Source organism: Suricata suricatta, chromosome 1, assembly GCF_006229205.1.
Source record: "Suricata suricatta isolate VVHF042 chromosome 1, meerkat_22Aug2017_6uvM2_HiC, whole genome shotgun sequence".
Lineage (NCBI taxonomy): Eukaryota > Metazoa > Chordata > Mammalia > Carnivora > Herpestidae > Suricata > Suricata suricatta.
The window spans coordinates 93,335,191-93,349,255 of record NC_043700.1 but is presented as its reverse complement, the minus strand read 5'-3'; positions in this window follow the sequence as shown (position 1 = coordinate 93,349,255).

The window sequence follows — 14,065 nt, the reverse complement described above, 5'->3', positions numbered from 1 at the left end:
ATGATTTGTGGACCATGTCTCAGAATGCGAGCAGGTTGACAGGAGAACCAAGAATGTGATTAGAGGGTTGGAACTTCTAGTCCCATCCCCGTGACCTCCAAGGGAAAGAGGGGCTAGATTGATGGAGGTGCTGCGTGCGTGGTGCATCTGGAAAGATTATTGCCCTATGTATCTCTTGAATCTGGCTATTCTGGAGTTCTATCTTTTTATCATAGGCTGGTGATCCATCCAGTAAGTAAAATTTTTCTTTGAGTTCTGTCACCTGCTCAGAACTCAAGGAGAGAGTTATGGAAACCTCTGAATATGCCAGTCAATCAGAAGCATGACCTAGACTTGCAGTTGAAATCTTGAAGAAGTAGGGAGGTGGGGTAGATGTGTAGGACAGAACACCTAACCTGTGGAATCCTTGCCATCTCCAGGTACATAATGTCAGAATTGACTTGAATTATAGGACAACCGGCTAGTGTCTGGAGTATTGTTGGTGTGGAGGGAACTTTCCCAACTCATATGCACAGGATGGAATTGGGCCTCAGAATTTTATACTGACTGATAGTGTAAGTGATTCCCTAGTGGGAGTGATACAAGGGAATTGAGGCAAAAAGGAGGAGTCTGAACCAAGGGGATTTGGTATATCAGAGACATTTAAAGTAATTGAAGCATCGGTGTTAGAACGTGGGGGAGTGAGGTGGGGGTACAGTAAAGTACCCCCAAACTAAGAAGCCACTTTCACACCAGAAAACAAAACAGTCAACTGCACACAGTTTACAGAGTTTTATTCATGGTAACTTACTGACAGGGATGACAGATGCTCCAAACCATCTGCACAGATATTTCCCACAAAGTCCAGACCTGAATCCATGCTTTTAGAGAGCAAGGAATATGGAGAAGGGCACTGTAGTGAGATCAAAGGGTTTGCATGCACCTCAAGGGGTTTGCAGCTAACCTTTTTTAGATCTTGTGGAAACACCTGTGCATCTGGGAAAGGAAAGCCCATGTTACCACTAATAGATTCGGGTAAGGCCAAAGCAAGCCTCCTTCATCCCAGACTTGACAGGCATTTCTAACATATTAATCTCCAAGGAGATTGGAACACCTAGCCTCAAGACAGGGCATCAGTGAGCATGGACAAGATGGAGGACCAAAGACGGATTCAGAATTGTCAGCACTCCTATAATAGGATATAAGAAGCAGGAGGAAGAAGAGGAGGAGCAGTTTAAAACAACAGATCTATATTTTCTCACAGTTCTGGAGGCTAGCTGTCAAACTCAAGGTGCTGCTGGTGAAGCCATGCTCTCTCTGAAGGTTCTAAGAGAGAATTTGTTCCCTGCTTTTATCTTAGTTTCTAATGTTGCTAGCAATCTTTGGTGTTCCTTTGTTAGAGACACATTTTAAATGATTGCATATGCTTTGATAATGAATTTGGGTATGTGCTATTGTTTGAATGTTTGTGTCTCCCTAAAATTCATATGTTGAAATCCTAATGCCCAATGTGATGATATTAGGATGTGGGGGTCTTTTGAAAGGTGCTTTAAGTCAAAAGGATAGACCCATCATATATGGAATCAGTGCTCTTTTAAGAGGCTAGAAAGCTTGCTTGCCCCTTCTACCGAGAGGACACAGTGAGAGAGCACTGCTATGAAACAGGAAAGGGCCTTTTCCCAAAAAGGCTGTCATGCTGGCACCTTGGTCTTGGACCTCCACCCTCCAGAGCTGTGGGAAATAAACTTCTGTTTATACACCCAGTCTGTGGTGTATAGTAACACAAAAAAACTAAGAAATCATGAAAGTAAATTGGAGATAACTAGTTTTAAAATGGGAGTTTGCATTGTCAAATTGATTTTTTTCTTTTTATTTTATTTTACTCTTTCTTTTGCCCCCTCTCCAATACACCCGTCCTTTTTTAAAGAATTTAACAATGATATTGAGTGCAGAGGGGGCAGATATACAAAAACACTAGTGATGATAGGTGAAAGACAACATATATATTTTTTAATTTTTTATGTCTTTATTTTGAGAGACAGAGACAGAGAGCAAGTGGGGGAGAGGCAGAGAGAGAGAGAAAGGCACAGAATCTAAAGCAGGTTTCACACTCTGAACTGTCAGCACAGAGCCCAACGTGGGGCTCCAACCCACGGACTGTGAGATCATGACCTGAGCAGAACTTGAACGCTTAACTGACAGAGCCACCCACATGCCCTAAAAGACAATATAAAGATATCTCTGGTCTGAGCTAGAATTAGCAAGACTAGGGGTACCTGGGTGGCTCAGTTGGTTAAATGTTCGACTTCAGCTAGGTCATAATCTTGTGGTTCTTCCATGGGTTTGAGCCTGGCATCAGGCTCTGTCTGACAGCTCAGAGCCTGGGGCCTGCTTTGGATTCTGTGTCTCTCTCTTTCTGACCCTTCCCTGCTCGCACTCTGTCTCTTTTCAAAAATAAATAAACATTTAAAAAAGGAATTAATAAGACTATGTGATTCATTATAAATAAAAGAAGAAAAAAGGCACGATTCAAATGCAAGTACAAATATTCTAGTTTAGAAAAACTAAAACTAGGACTTTTTTTCTTCAAGGGGAAGATGCTAGTAGAGATTGGGAATATTTGATTATTTGATTTGTGGATTTGTGATAACTGCAGCATATTTGGGAAGACATTGTAAGATGTAAATAAAGGTCGATAGAGAATTTGACACCAATATATGAGATTATCTGTGATGAGTATACAGAGAAAACTTCAAACATTTAGAGGTTCATAGACCTTCTGATACACAAAACAAATTTATGGACTATCTTCCTTAAAAAAATAAATGCCACAATCAAGAGTATTCATAGACTCTCTGAAATTCATTAACATGGGAGTCAAGTATAAAAAAACAAACAGGGAAGGGTGAGTGGCTCAGTTGGTTGAACATTCTACTTTTGATTTCGGCTCAGGTCATGATCTCAGAGGCCATGGAATCGAGCCCTGTGTTGGGCTCCATGATGAGCATGGAGCCTACTTGAATGTCTCTTTCTCTAAAATAAAAACATAAATAAAATTAAAAATAAATAAAAAATAATAAAAAAACAAGCAAGCTGAAAACATGGAGAAAATTAATAGGAAAACACATGGGAATAATTTCTAAGAAGCCAAAAAAATAAAAGTTAGGATTGCCAACAGTGTTAAAAGCTACAGAAAGTCCACATAGAAAGATAGTTAAACTGTATTAGATTAGTCTCTTAGAAAGAGGCTTTTTTTTTTTTCATTTCTTTCTCAGTTTACTACACTGGTTCCCAGATAATATTTTACAAGCCAACTGAATACTGGCACGGGGCTACTGTGTGGTGAGTGCTGAATAGGAATTGAGTGTCTGTAAGGGCAGACCATCCTCTCCGGAGTGCCTTTGGTGATTAAAACAGACAAACAAGTTAAAGAATAAGATTCAGTGTCAGTGACCAATCATTGACAGGAGCAGCATCACTGGGCCAAGGTCCTAGAGGACTTTGGAGAAGCTGTGCTCGAGACCACACACAGAGGGAAAACCTTGCAGAAGCTCTCAAGATAGATGCTGCCACACGGACAGGAAAACCCTACATGGGAGTGGAAAATCCTGGTCACCGCATCTGATGGCCTCAGTTTCCTCTGCAAAGAAGACACTCATCGTTCTGATTTTATATACAGATCAAACCCAGTTGTATTTTTCTAGTCAGTATTTCACTCCCAACCTAAACGTATTTGCTTTTAACATCCTGAGTGTCAATTGTGAGAAGAGATGTAAGCACCCTCTGTGTTTCCAAATCCTCCAATTTCTTCAATGTCTCAAAAGATATATTCCAGAATTTTTTTCTGGCAGTATGCATCATAAAGAAAGTTAGTAGGTGACAGGATTGATAAGTTTTGCAGTTTCCCTTGTCTTAACTGGCTTGGGCTGCGTAATGACGTACTAGACACCAGGTGGCTTAACAATGGAAATTTATCTCTTACACTTTAGGAGCTGGAAGTTCAAGAATAGGATACCACAGTAGTCACATCATGCTGGGGAAGTTTCTCCCGGGTTCAGATGGACAGCTTCTCCTTATCCCCTCACTTAGCAGAGAGTGAGCTAGGTTTCTGGCCTTTTTTTACAAGGACAGCAATCCTAATCATGAGGCTCCATCCTTACAAGCTCATTACCTCCCAAAGGCCCCACGTGCAAGTGCTATTGCTTAGGGGATTCGATTTCATCACATCGTTTCTCAGGGGCACGATGCCTTGTCACAGGGAGTTGTACTGGAAGAATACCGAAGATCCTGATTATTCACAGTAAGTCTATATGTGGTATCAAAGATAAATAAAATCAGACACTAGTGAAAGTGATAAGGACAGATTTGGATCAGTTATATACTGTTGCCACAGGAAAAAGAGTCCAGTTTGATCTAAACTCAACTTCAATTTGTAGAGGTGACTAGGGGTTTTAAAGGGAGAGGGTGAGCAGAGACTCTATAGAGTCAGGGAGTTAAAAAATTACAAAAAGCATGAAAAGGGCAGATGGTCAATGTAAAACCCATCTGGGTTTGTTTTGTGGACTGATGCTTATCAAAGGATGCTTCTACCGCCCAAGAGTCTGGGACACTGAACCCTGTATCTTTAGGTGTGGCTGGAACAAGCTGAATTCTTTAGGCAGCTACCAGTTTTCTCCAGTAAGCATTTTAAAGGGAGCTGGGGTCATCCTAAGGATGTAGCCTTGAGTTGCCAGCAACAATGTTACTGTTCTGTTCAAGATTTTAGAGGCCAAAGCTGACGCCTGGTCAAGAAAAGGCTGAGAGGAACCCGACCAGAGTCTGGTTGAGGAGAAAATCTTTGGCAATGGTTATGCCTGGTTTTATCAGTGAAAACCAATCATGATTAATTAATATCTATGTTTTTTTTTTTTCAATTCCAATAGCAAGACATCCATACTGTCTAGCCAAACTATTCGGTGTTCCTATTTCTATTAAAAATTCTGTCATGTCTCTACGTCTTGTCTTTAGTTCAGAATTGAGTCCTTAATATCTGATTGGACCCCCTCTTGTTACTTTTCTAGACTTTTTGTCTTAAATTTTTTATAATATAATTGATCTTCTCTTGAAGTTCTTTATACATTTTAATAAGTTAAAAGCTATGGCTATGTAGCAGAATAATTAGAGATGACCATAGAAAGGAAGAAATAATCATAAGAGATCAGTAGGCAGAGAAGAAGAGGTAACTAACATTCTGTGAGTGCCAACCACGTGCTAGGTGCTGTGCAAGCTATTTTGTAAATTGCTTCCTGTGTTTCTAAGAACTTAATATTACAAAAAAAAACCCACTTAAAATTCAGAAAGATAATCTGTCAAAAATTACACAGTGAATGTTTACTTTTAAGTCCGTTTTTTCTTTTTCCTTTGTACATCTGATTTATTGTACTGCCTCCTAAATAATATTCTATACCTGCCTTAGTTTTCAGGTTCCCTTTGTCCACAGAGAATTGAGAGAGAATTATATTCACCTGATGAATTGAGGGAGGCATGTGGTATAGTAAGGGAAGGGCTCGGGCTTCTTCCTCAGTATCAAATTTAGATCCCTCATCTGAAAAGGGAAGGGTAAGTAGACAGACACTTTCCCCAATCTCTTTTCAATAGCACACGCACTGAGCTACTTACCATTATGTTCTCTTCTGTACATATTTCTAACTATGTAGCTTTGATTTAATTATATGTTGATGCTGTTTTTCCCCAACATCATAGCATTAAGATTAAAGATAGAATAACAAACATAAGAGAATTTAAATCTAGAACTTACTCCACATGCTATACTTAGAATAGATAACTACTTCCAAACTATCAGCTTTTCAGTTTGTTAAAAGTTAAATTGCTCATATGATTCTCATTTGTATAGGAAAAGTTTAAAAGTACTCCTTTTATTATCCTTGGGAAAAAGCCTAAGTAGTTCTTAAACTGAATAATAACTGTGGAACTATTTGTTTTGGAATGGAGCTTAACTCAACAAATATTTAGTGAATATCTATATTGGGAAGGCAGTGTGATTGCCATTTAGAAGGCTGTGGTCCGATCTGAAATTTCACTTGAAGTTCTCTGATGTCTAGTTTTATCATCTATTTCAAACCTTAGATAGGAGCAGCTGGATATACAGACTGAGAATCAGCTCGTAACCCCGTCACAGTTTTAAGAGAAAAAGTTCTCAGATTGCATTCAGGAATTACATAGCAACATCCATCATGCCTGCTGGTCCACTATGTATGCAGTGAGTGCTCGATAACATTGTTTTCTAATCTAAGCACCCACTCAACAGGGAATGCCACAGATGTGAAGGACACATTGGCACCCGACTCTCCCCAATGTTTGCGTTTATTCTTCCACTACTTATGCATTTTCCATGTAGCTCCGCTGCCAAGTCTCACACCTAAAGGGTCAATCCTTCACTATATGTAGTCTAAGTAAAATTCCACATCTACTTCCAAACTGATGCCTATATCATGGGGATTTCCAGTCGTTTGGAGAAAAAAAAGCTAGGGGGTAGACATATCATTTGGTACTGTCTCACTTACAAATTACTCATGCAGACTTGTGGAGACTTCCCTCGCTTGCTAACGACCACTGCAGATCTCCTCACTGGTTGTCACAAGCTTTTCATTCATTATATGATCCATGTTAATGACTACAGTATTTGTGAAGAAGGAACACAAGTCTCTAAATCCAGAGTTGTTTTTTTTTTCCCCCAACATTGCTAGATGTTTTTGTGGGGACAATTTCCTGCTGTCACTACAGTGAATTCTTAGGAAAATGATCCGAAGTTAAAATAGTTTGGATAGTCAGTGCAAATCCACAAAGCCACCTGGCACTGACTTAGCCTCAGTCCCTGAAGGAAATTAGAAGGGAGATACAAATCCAGGAGCAACATAATGCTGAGGAGAGCAAGCTGCAAAGGAAAAGACTCTTTTTCCACTTTATTATTGTTATGCTTTCAGAGGCTGTTGTGGGTCTTTTTCAATATTTACTTATTTTTGAAAGAGAGAGAGAGATGGAGCACATGGAGGAGGGGCAGAGAGAGAGGAAGACACAGAATCTGAAGCAGGGTCCAGGCTCCAGGCTCTAAGCACAGAGCCCGAAGCTAGTCTCAGACTCACCGACTGCAAGATCATGACCTGAGCAGAGGCTGGAAACCCAACCCGCTGAGCCGCCCAGGTCCCCTATGCTCTCAGAGTTCTTACGAAAAGACAGGGATCCTGCTGCTCCACCTGGGGTTTCAGTCACACCTTGGGGAGCTCAGTGGTTTGTGTGTGGCAGTGATCCATTTTACTTGTTTATCCAAAAAATCACACATTATACCTCAGAGAATAAGAGAAAACCTTATGGGAGGCCTATTTACAGAAATAATAATAATTAGAAATTCCATTCACATTATCTTTAGAGCTTCTTTAGGGGTGGATGAATTTCTACACCAAATCTCTGAAGACACATTCAAGTTACTGGAAACAAAAAGAGTAACCACAACAAAGAGAAAGAAAGATGATTGGTGATTGAGCTATTACAGCCAGGCATTAGGTTGGACATTTGATAGGCGTTTTCTCATAAAGTCATAGATACCAGAATTCTCTGATATAGCATGTCAGTGGCTGGGAAAACTAACAATTAAAAATTCTTTTACTTAGTATAGCAGCTAGAGGTAGGTACAAGGAAGTCTAAAGGGATGAAATGCTAGAAGGCTAATGACTCATCTCCTTCCTTAATTAATTTTTTTCTATATAGATAAAGAGAGGAGAAAAGAGAGCATAGAGACTGAAAAAATAAATCCTTCGCCATACATTTTTAAAATACTTTGCCGATTAACCTATACTATCTAAGGGAGGAGCTAGGTGTTTGCTCCCATTAGTGCTTGGCTTTGCTGAATTGTATGTTAAATGGGAAAAGTTCCATATCTTACCCCATTTCTATTTGTTCTTGAACAAGAGGGAGATATAGTCAGCCCAAGCTCACTTTTTTTGGTCTTTGTTTTTGTTTTTGCTTTTTTTTTTTTGTCTTATTTTAACAGCTCATGTCTTAAGATTTAGAGGGTTGAATTATTTTAATAGAGTCTAAAAATATTGTTATGTACCAATACTGGAGCTTTGCTGTGAAGATTCTGCAGTAAACCCACGATACTTTCATCTCCCTAATTATCTCTTCTGCTATCGATATTTCATTTTTGGCAAGTACTTATTAAGTAAATTTTTCAGGGAATTATTTACTAATTCAGGATTTTCCTTTTTTGGGATGATTTCAAAGGACTCCTGCAACCTAGATGTGAGTAAATATCAAAGTATTCTCTGATTTTGGCCATGAAACAATTCTCCAGATCTGGTAATTTTTGCTTATGACTGAGTACATGTGTTTTTAAAAACAGTGTCTAGAGAAGGATGAGGATAAAGAAGAGGAAGATACGAAGCAAAAGCAAAAGAAATAAACCACAGTAGTCTAAGTGATGCCTATAAGGTTAATGTAATTCTTCCCTGCAGTTATCATGTTAGAAAATGAGGGAGAGGAAGGAAGCCTGGGTGGCTCAGTGGTTGAGCATCAGACTTTAGCTCAGTTCCTGATCTCACCAGTGGTGAGTTCAAGCCCAGCCCACTTCAGATCCTCTGTCTCTCTCTCTGTCCCTCTACCGCTTGTACTCTCTCAAAAATAAAAATAAAACAAAACATTAAAAGAAAATGAGGGAGAGAAAGACAAAGAGATGGTCACTGTTTAAAGACATAATATGTATTCCCCATGGATCCAAACCTCTGAGAATAAAATTTCAGGACTTCGTTCCTAAGGATGACTTTTATCTGCAGAATAACTATTCTTTCAAAAATTTCCGATTTAGAATTCAAAAATAAACCAATTCATAGACTTACGTTGATATTTACCTGGAGACAGTCAGACAAAATGTTATCACTTTACATGACAAATGTATCTTAAATTTTATTGTGGTTTTTGGTGACACATACTTTACATGAAATGGGAATGCATGTACAATTCTTTAAATAGTGTAGAAACACTAACTGTTCTATAGTTAATTTAAAAACTAAAATTTATTAGTAACTTTGAAAATCCAGTTATACTATGGGTCTCTCCTTCACCTCAAAGTTCATATCATTTTGAATGCTTAACTAACCGTTCTCTTATTTCTTTAGTTTTATTATGTAAATATACATCCCCCCAAATTTTGTGGTTTAATTTTCTCCCTTTTGTGTTAAATACAAAGACAAATATTTTGTCTTTGTTCTGCAATTTATTTTTATGTAGTATTGTATATATGTATTGTGTATATATATTATATTATATATCTTATAAACTGATATATAGTTATGGCTTATATATTCTAAGTGTTAATTCTTAATAGGTTATATGTGATGCAGATATCTCCAAAATTATGTGGCTTGTCTTTACATTATTCTTTTTGGTGTTTTATGTTGCATAGACATTCTTAATTTTTATGTAGTTAACTTAATCATTCTTTATGATTTATGCTGTCAGAGATCTACTCAAGAGATCATTCCTTTCTCTGATGATCTTGCTAACTAAATGTTTAAAAATTTTACCTTAGGCATGTAAATCTTTAATTTACCTTAATTTTTGAGTATGTGTGCATAATGGGAAGAAGGTATCCATTTTTTTTTTTCATATACATGCATGCAGTTTTAACACACTGCATATTAAATAGCCCATCTCCCTCCAGTAATTTGGAATGTTCATTCTGTCATAACTTTTAAATAAATAAGAAGGGTCATTTCTAAGCTTTCACCTGTCCCAGTGTTGAATGCCATATTGCTGTATTTACGATGGCTTTAGTATTAATATCTGAAAGGGCAAGTTATTCTATTTTCTTCTTTGAAGAGTCCTTTGACTATATTTAGACCTTTTTTCTTTTGTATAAATTTTGTATAAATATGTCAAGTGCATCCCCCCAAAAAACTTACTTGAGATTTTGAATCTCATTGTCACTGTGGATAAATTTAGACAACACTAACATCTTTAAAATCTTCAGTAAAATATGTGAAAGAACATTGTATAGCTTTTGATTTAGTTAGGTCTTAAAATTTTTTTTTACCATTTTTTATTTATTTTTGAGAGACAAACAGAGCATGAATAGGGGAGGAACAGAGAGAGAGAGGGAGACATAGAATCCGAAGCAGGCTCCAGGATCTGAGCTGTCAGCACAGAGCCTGATGCAGGGCGTGAACTCATGAACCTGAGCCGAAGTCGGAAGCTTAACTGACTGAATCACTCAGGCGCCCCTAGTTAGGTACTTTTAATGACTGAATAAAGTTTTATAATTTTCTTCATAAAGGAGATATGCTTTTGTTAGACATAGTCTTACATACATTATATATGATTTAAGTGGCATTTCAATTTACAAATGAACTGAGAGTTGAACATGTACAAAATGGCACTGATGTGTAAACATCAATGTTTTATCTAGTAACTGATGAACTGTATATGTAGATTAAAAAAAATTTTTTTAATGTTTATTTCTAAGAGAGAGAGAGACAGAGTGCAAGCAGCGGAGGGGCAGAGAGAGATGGAGACAGGAATCTGAAGCAAGCTCCAGGATCTGAGCTGTCAGCACAGAGCCATAAATGTGGGCTCAAACTCATGGACTATGAACTCACAGACCATGAGATCACGACCTGAGCTGAAGTCAGAGGCTTAACCCACTGAGCCACTCAAGCAAGCTGTATATGTAGATTATTTTTAATGAAGATCTATTATTTCCAAATAGTGCCAATTTGTTTCTTACATTTAGCCCTTAAATCTTTTGCTTCTTTTGTGTTGTTGGATTGTATTATTTTGAACTTCCAGTATGATGCTTTATAGAAATAATAATAACTGGGATCTTTAAATTGTTACTGATTTTAATGAAAACATTATCAACTGTTTACTTTGAAGTACAGTGTTTGTGGGCAGCTGGGTGACTTAGTCAGTTAAGTGTCAGACTTCTGCTCAGGCGATGATATTGATGTTCGTGAGTTCAAGCCCTGGGGTCAGGCTCTGTGGTGACAGCTCAGAGCCTGGAACCTGCCTCAGATTCTGCTTCTCCCTCTTTCTCTGCCCCTCTCCTGCTCACACTGTCTCTCTGTCTCTCAAAAACAAATAAATGTTAAAATTAAAAAAAAAAAAGAAATACAGTGTTATGCTTTCTTGTACATGCTTTTAGCAAGTTAAGAAAATTCCTCTCTTTTTATGTGCATTCTTACTTTTTTGACAACGTGAAGAATGTTTTTGTTACATTCTTCAATTTTTTTAGCCTGGTGATTTTATTCTATTTGAATATAGTTAAGCTTTGGTCCTAGGAAATTGCAAATAAGGTGAAATAAGTGATACACCCTGAGGGTTTGAAAAATAGCCCTAGGTTATGTCATCTCAAATCAGGTTAACCTTGATGGGAGTCCTTGAAACAACAGCATTAGGATTCCTTTGTTACAAAAGTGGTTTGAGGGATTATTTGTTCCTGAGTATGAGGGACCAGTTTAGTAGGGAATAAAGACTACAGTCTCCCTGTGGTAGTAAAGATAGTTCACTGAAAGGCAAAATAAATTCATTACTTAAATAGTCAGAAAACAATTAGGTTATAAATTAACTAAAATGTAACTGATGCTTTAAATTTAGGAGTTACCATTTCCATTGTGTTATATAATATTATCTCCATTTCCCAGATTAGCAGAAAACAAATTTTTAGTTATATAACTCTACCAAAGTCACATAGCCTAGTGACAGAACCAGAATGTAACCAAACTCCAGAGATTTACTCCTTGGGGTACATCGGATTGAACACAACCCAAGGAAGTGTTGAAAGCAAAGAATTTTTCATTACTTCTTATAAGGAAGAAGACAGACATAAAGCTCTCAGATTGAGATAAGGAAATGAAAAGACTCAACTTTTAGAAGGTCTCCATCTCTGCTGCTTTGCTGCTAGACCCCATTTACTCATGTTCTATATTTCACATTGCACCTGAATAAACCAAGGAAGCTATGCTGCCACTCCAAGGAGGAAACAAGAAAGTTAATCATTCTCTGAGTTTCCTCTTAGGGCCCTCAAACACCTGATAACATATAAGAAGAACTAGATCCCAAAAATGTTCCAGAACATTAGCTTTCAACAGACCTTGGCTGATGCTGGCATCAGTAGCCCCTACCTTAAGTGATTTATGAAATAACACCTACTGTTCACCATTCACTCACTTTTTAAAAAAAAATTTTTTTAATAGTCATTTATTTTTGAAAGAGAGACAGTGTGAATGGGAGGGGCAGAGAGAGAGGGAGACACAGAATCCGAAGACAGGCTGCAGACTCTGAGCTGTCAGCACAGAGCCCAACGTGGGGTTTGACCCCACCAACTGTGACATCATGACCTGAGCTGAAGTCGGATGCCTAAGTTACTGAGTCAGCCAGGCACCCCTCACTCACCTTTTTGATTGGACTTATCCTGCACCCCTTTCCAAATAAATCCCTAGCCCCAAGCATTGAACAGACTCCCCCTTCTTATACTGTGTCTCCCAGTCACTCCATCTGTATATGCTGTTCAATCAGCCCTACATCTAGTTCCTCTTGGATCATGTCTGATTTCTGTCCTGCACAAATTCAAAGACCCTCTGGCCTGGTCCTACAGGACCCACTCTGCCTATGTCAAAAGCATTATCTCTTTAAGGGGAAGCTATTTAAACATTTTTTAAATTTTATTTTTTATTTTTTTATTTTAGAGAGAGATCATGAGTGCAGGAAAGGGACAGAAGCAGACTGAGATTCTTAAACAGGCTCCATGCTCAAATGGGGTTTGATCTGAAGTGGGGTTTGATTTCATGATTGTGAGACCATGACCTGAGCAGAAATCAAGTGCTGGATGCTCAACTGACTGAGACACCCAGGTGCCCCAGTACAGGAAGCTTTATTCTGTGTATTGGAGGTGGGGACAGGGAGCTTGCCTAAGCAATTGAGTTCAATTGTGCATGCTTACATGTCAAAATGTTAGTGCATACATTGTTTGTTCAAAAAATGGTGGAAACCTCTGCCCTTAGGAGGAGATCTCAGTATCATGATGAGCTAATGGTAACTTTAGGATAACTCAGGGGGGCTTCTATATAGTTCCTCGGCTCCAACCCAGCTCCAAATGGCTCACATAAGAGCTATGAGACTAGACACAACTAGCAAGGAGCTATGAAGTAAAACATTTAGCTAGGTGTATCCTTAGTTGGAACTGCTGTTTCTGGAAATCAAAACATATTCCTACCTGGCTGTTGTCCCTTCCCCTCATTACTTCCGTTAATAGTTTTCAGCCCTCATATTTGAGTAACTTCCCAGGTATATCCTAGCTAATGAGAAGAGGATCTTATTATCAATCTTATTATCTTCAATTCCTTGGTTCTTTCTATACTGATACACAATCACTTTTTCCATGTGTTTGATTCTAATTTCAAGACTTCCTAAGTTTCCAACTGAATTCTCACATAAAATCTAGCATATAAATTGATTACTTGATTAACGTGATTAAAATGTATTTCAGTAATATTTTATGGAATACTTTTAACTCTGTATGTTGTTACATTCTTAGCCATTCATCATCCAAGGCATTTGTTTTATTTTTAATTTTTATTAAAAATGTATTTATTTTTGTCTAATAATAAATTTGTTTATTAATTTGTTTAAGTTTATTTATTTATTAGGAGACACTGTGGTGTGTGTGTGTAGAAGAGAGGCAGAGAGAGAGAGAGAGAGAGAGAATCCCAAGCAGGCTCTGCACTGTCAGCACTGAGCCCTGTGCGGGGCTCTAACTCACCAACCACAGGATCATGACTTGATCCAAAATCAAGAGTCAGACACCTCCCAACTGAGCCCCCAGAGTGTCCTTCAAGGTGTTTGTGTTAAATTGAAGTTCCTTCACAAGCTCCTCTGCTGTCAATCCTGCCAAAATCTGCTCCCTCATTAAGCTAAATCATCCTCTTCATCTCTGCAAGTCAGGTCTCAGGAGTGCTTGTCATCCTTGGCTGCAGAGGCCGAGCTTTCTGTGTGATTACCTGCGTGCCCGACGAGCCGTGCCTGGGAAGCCCCCAAT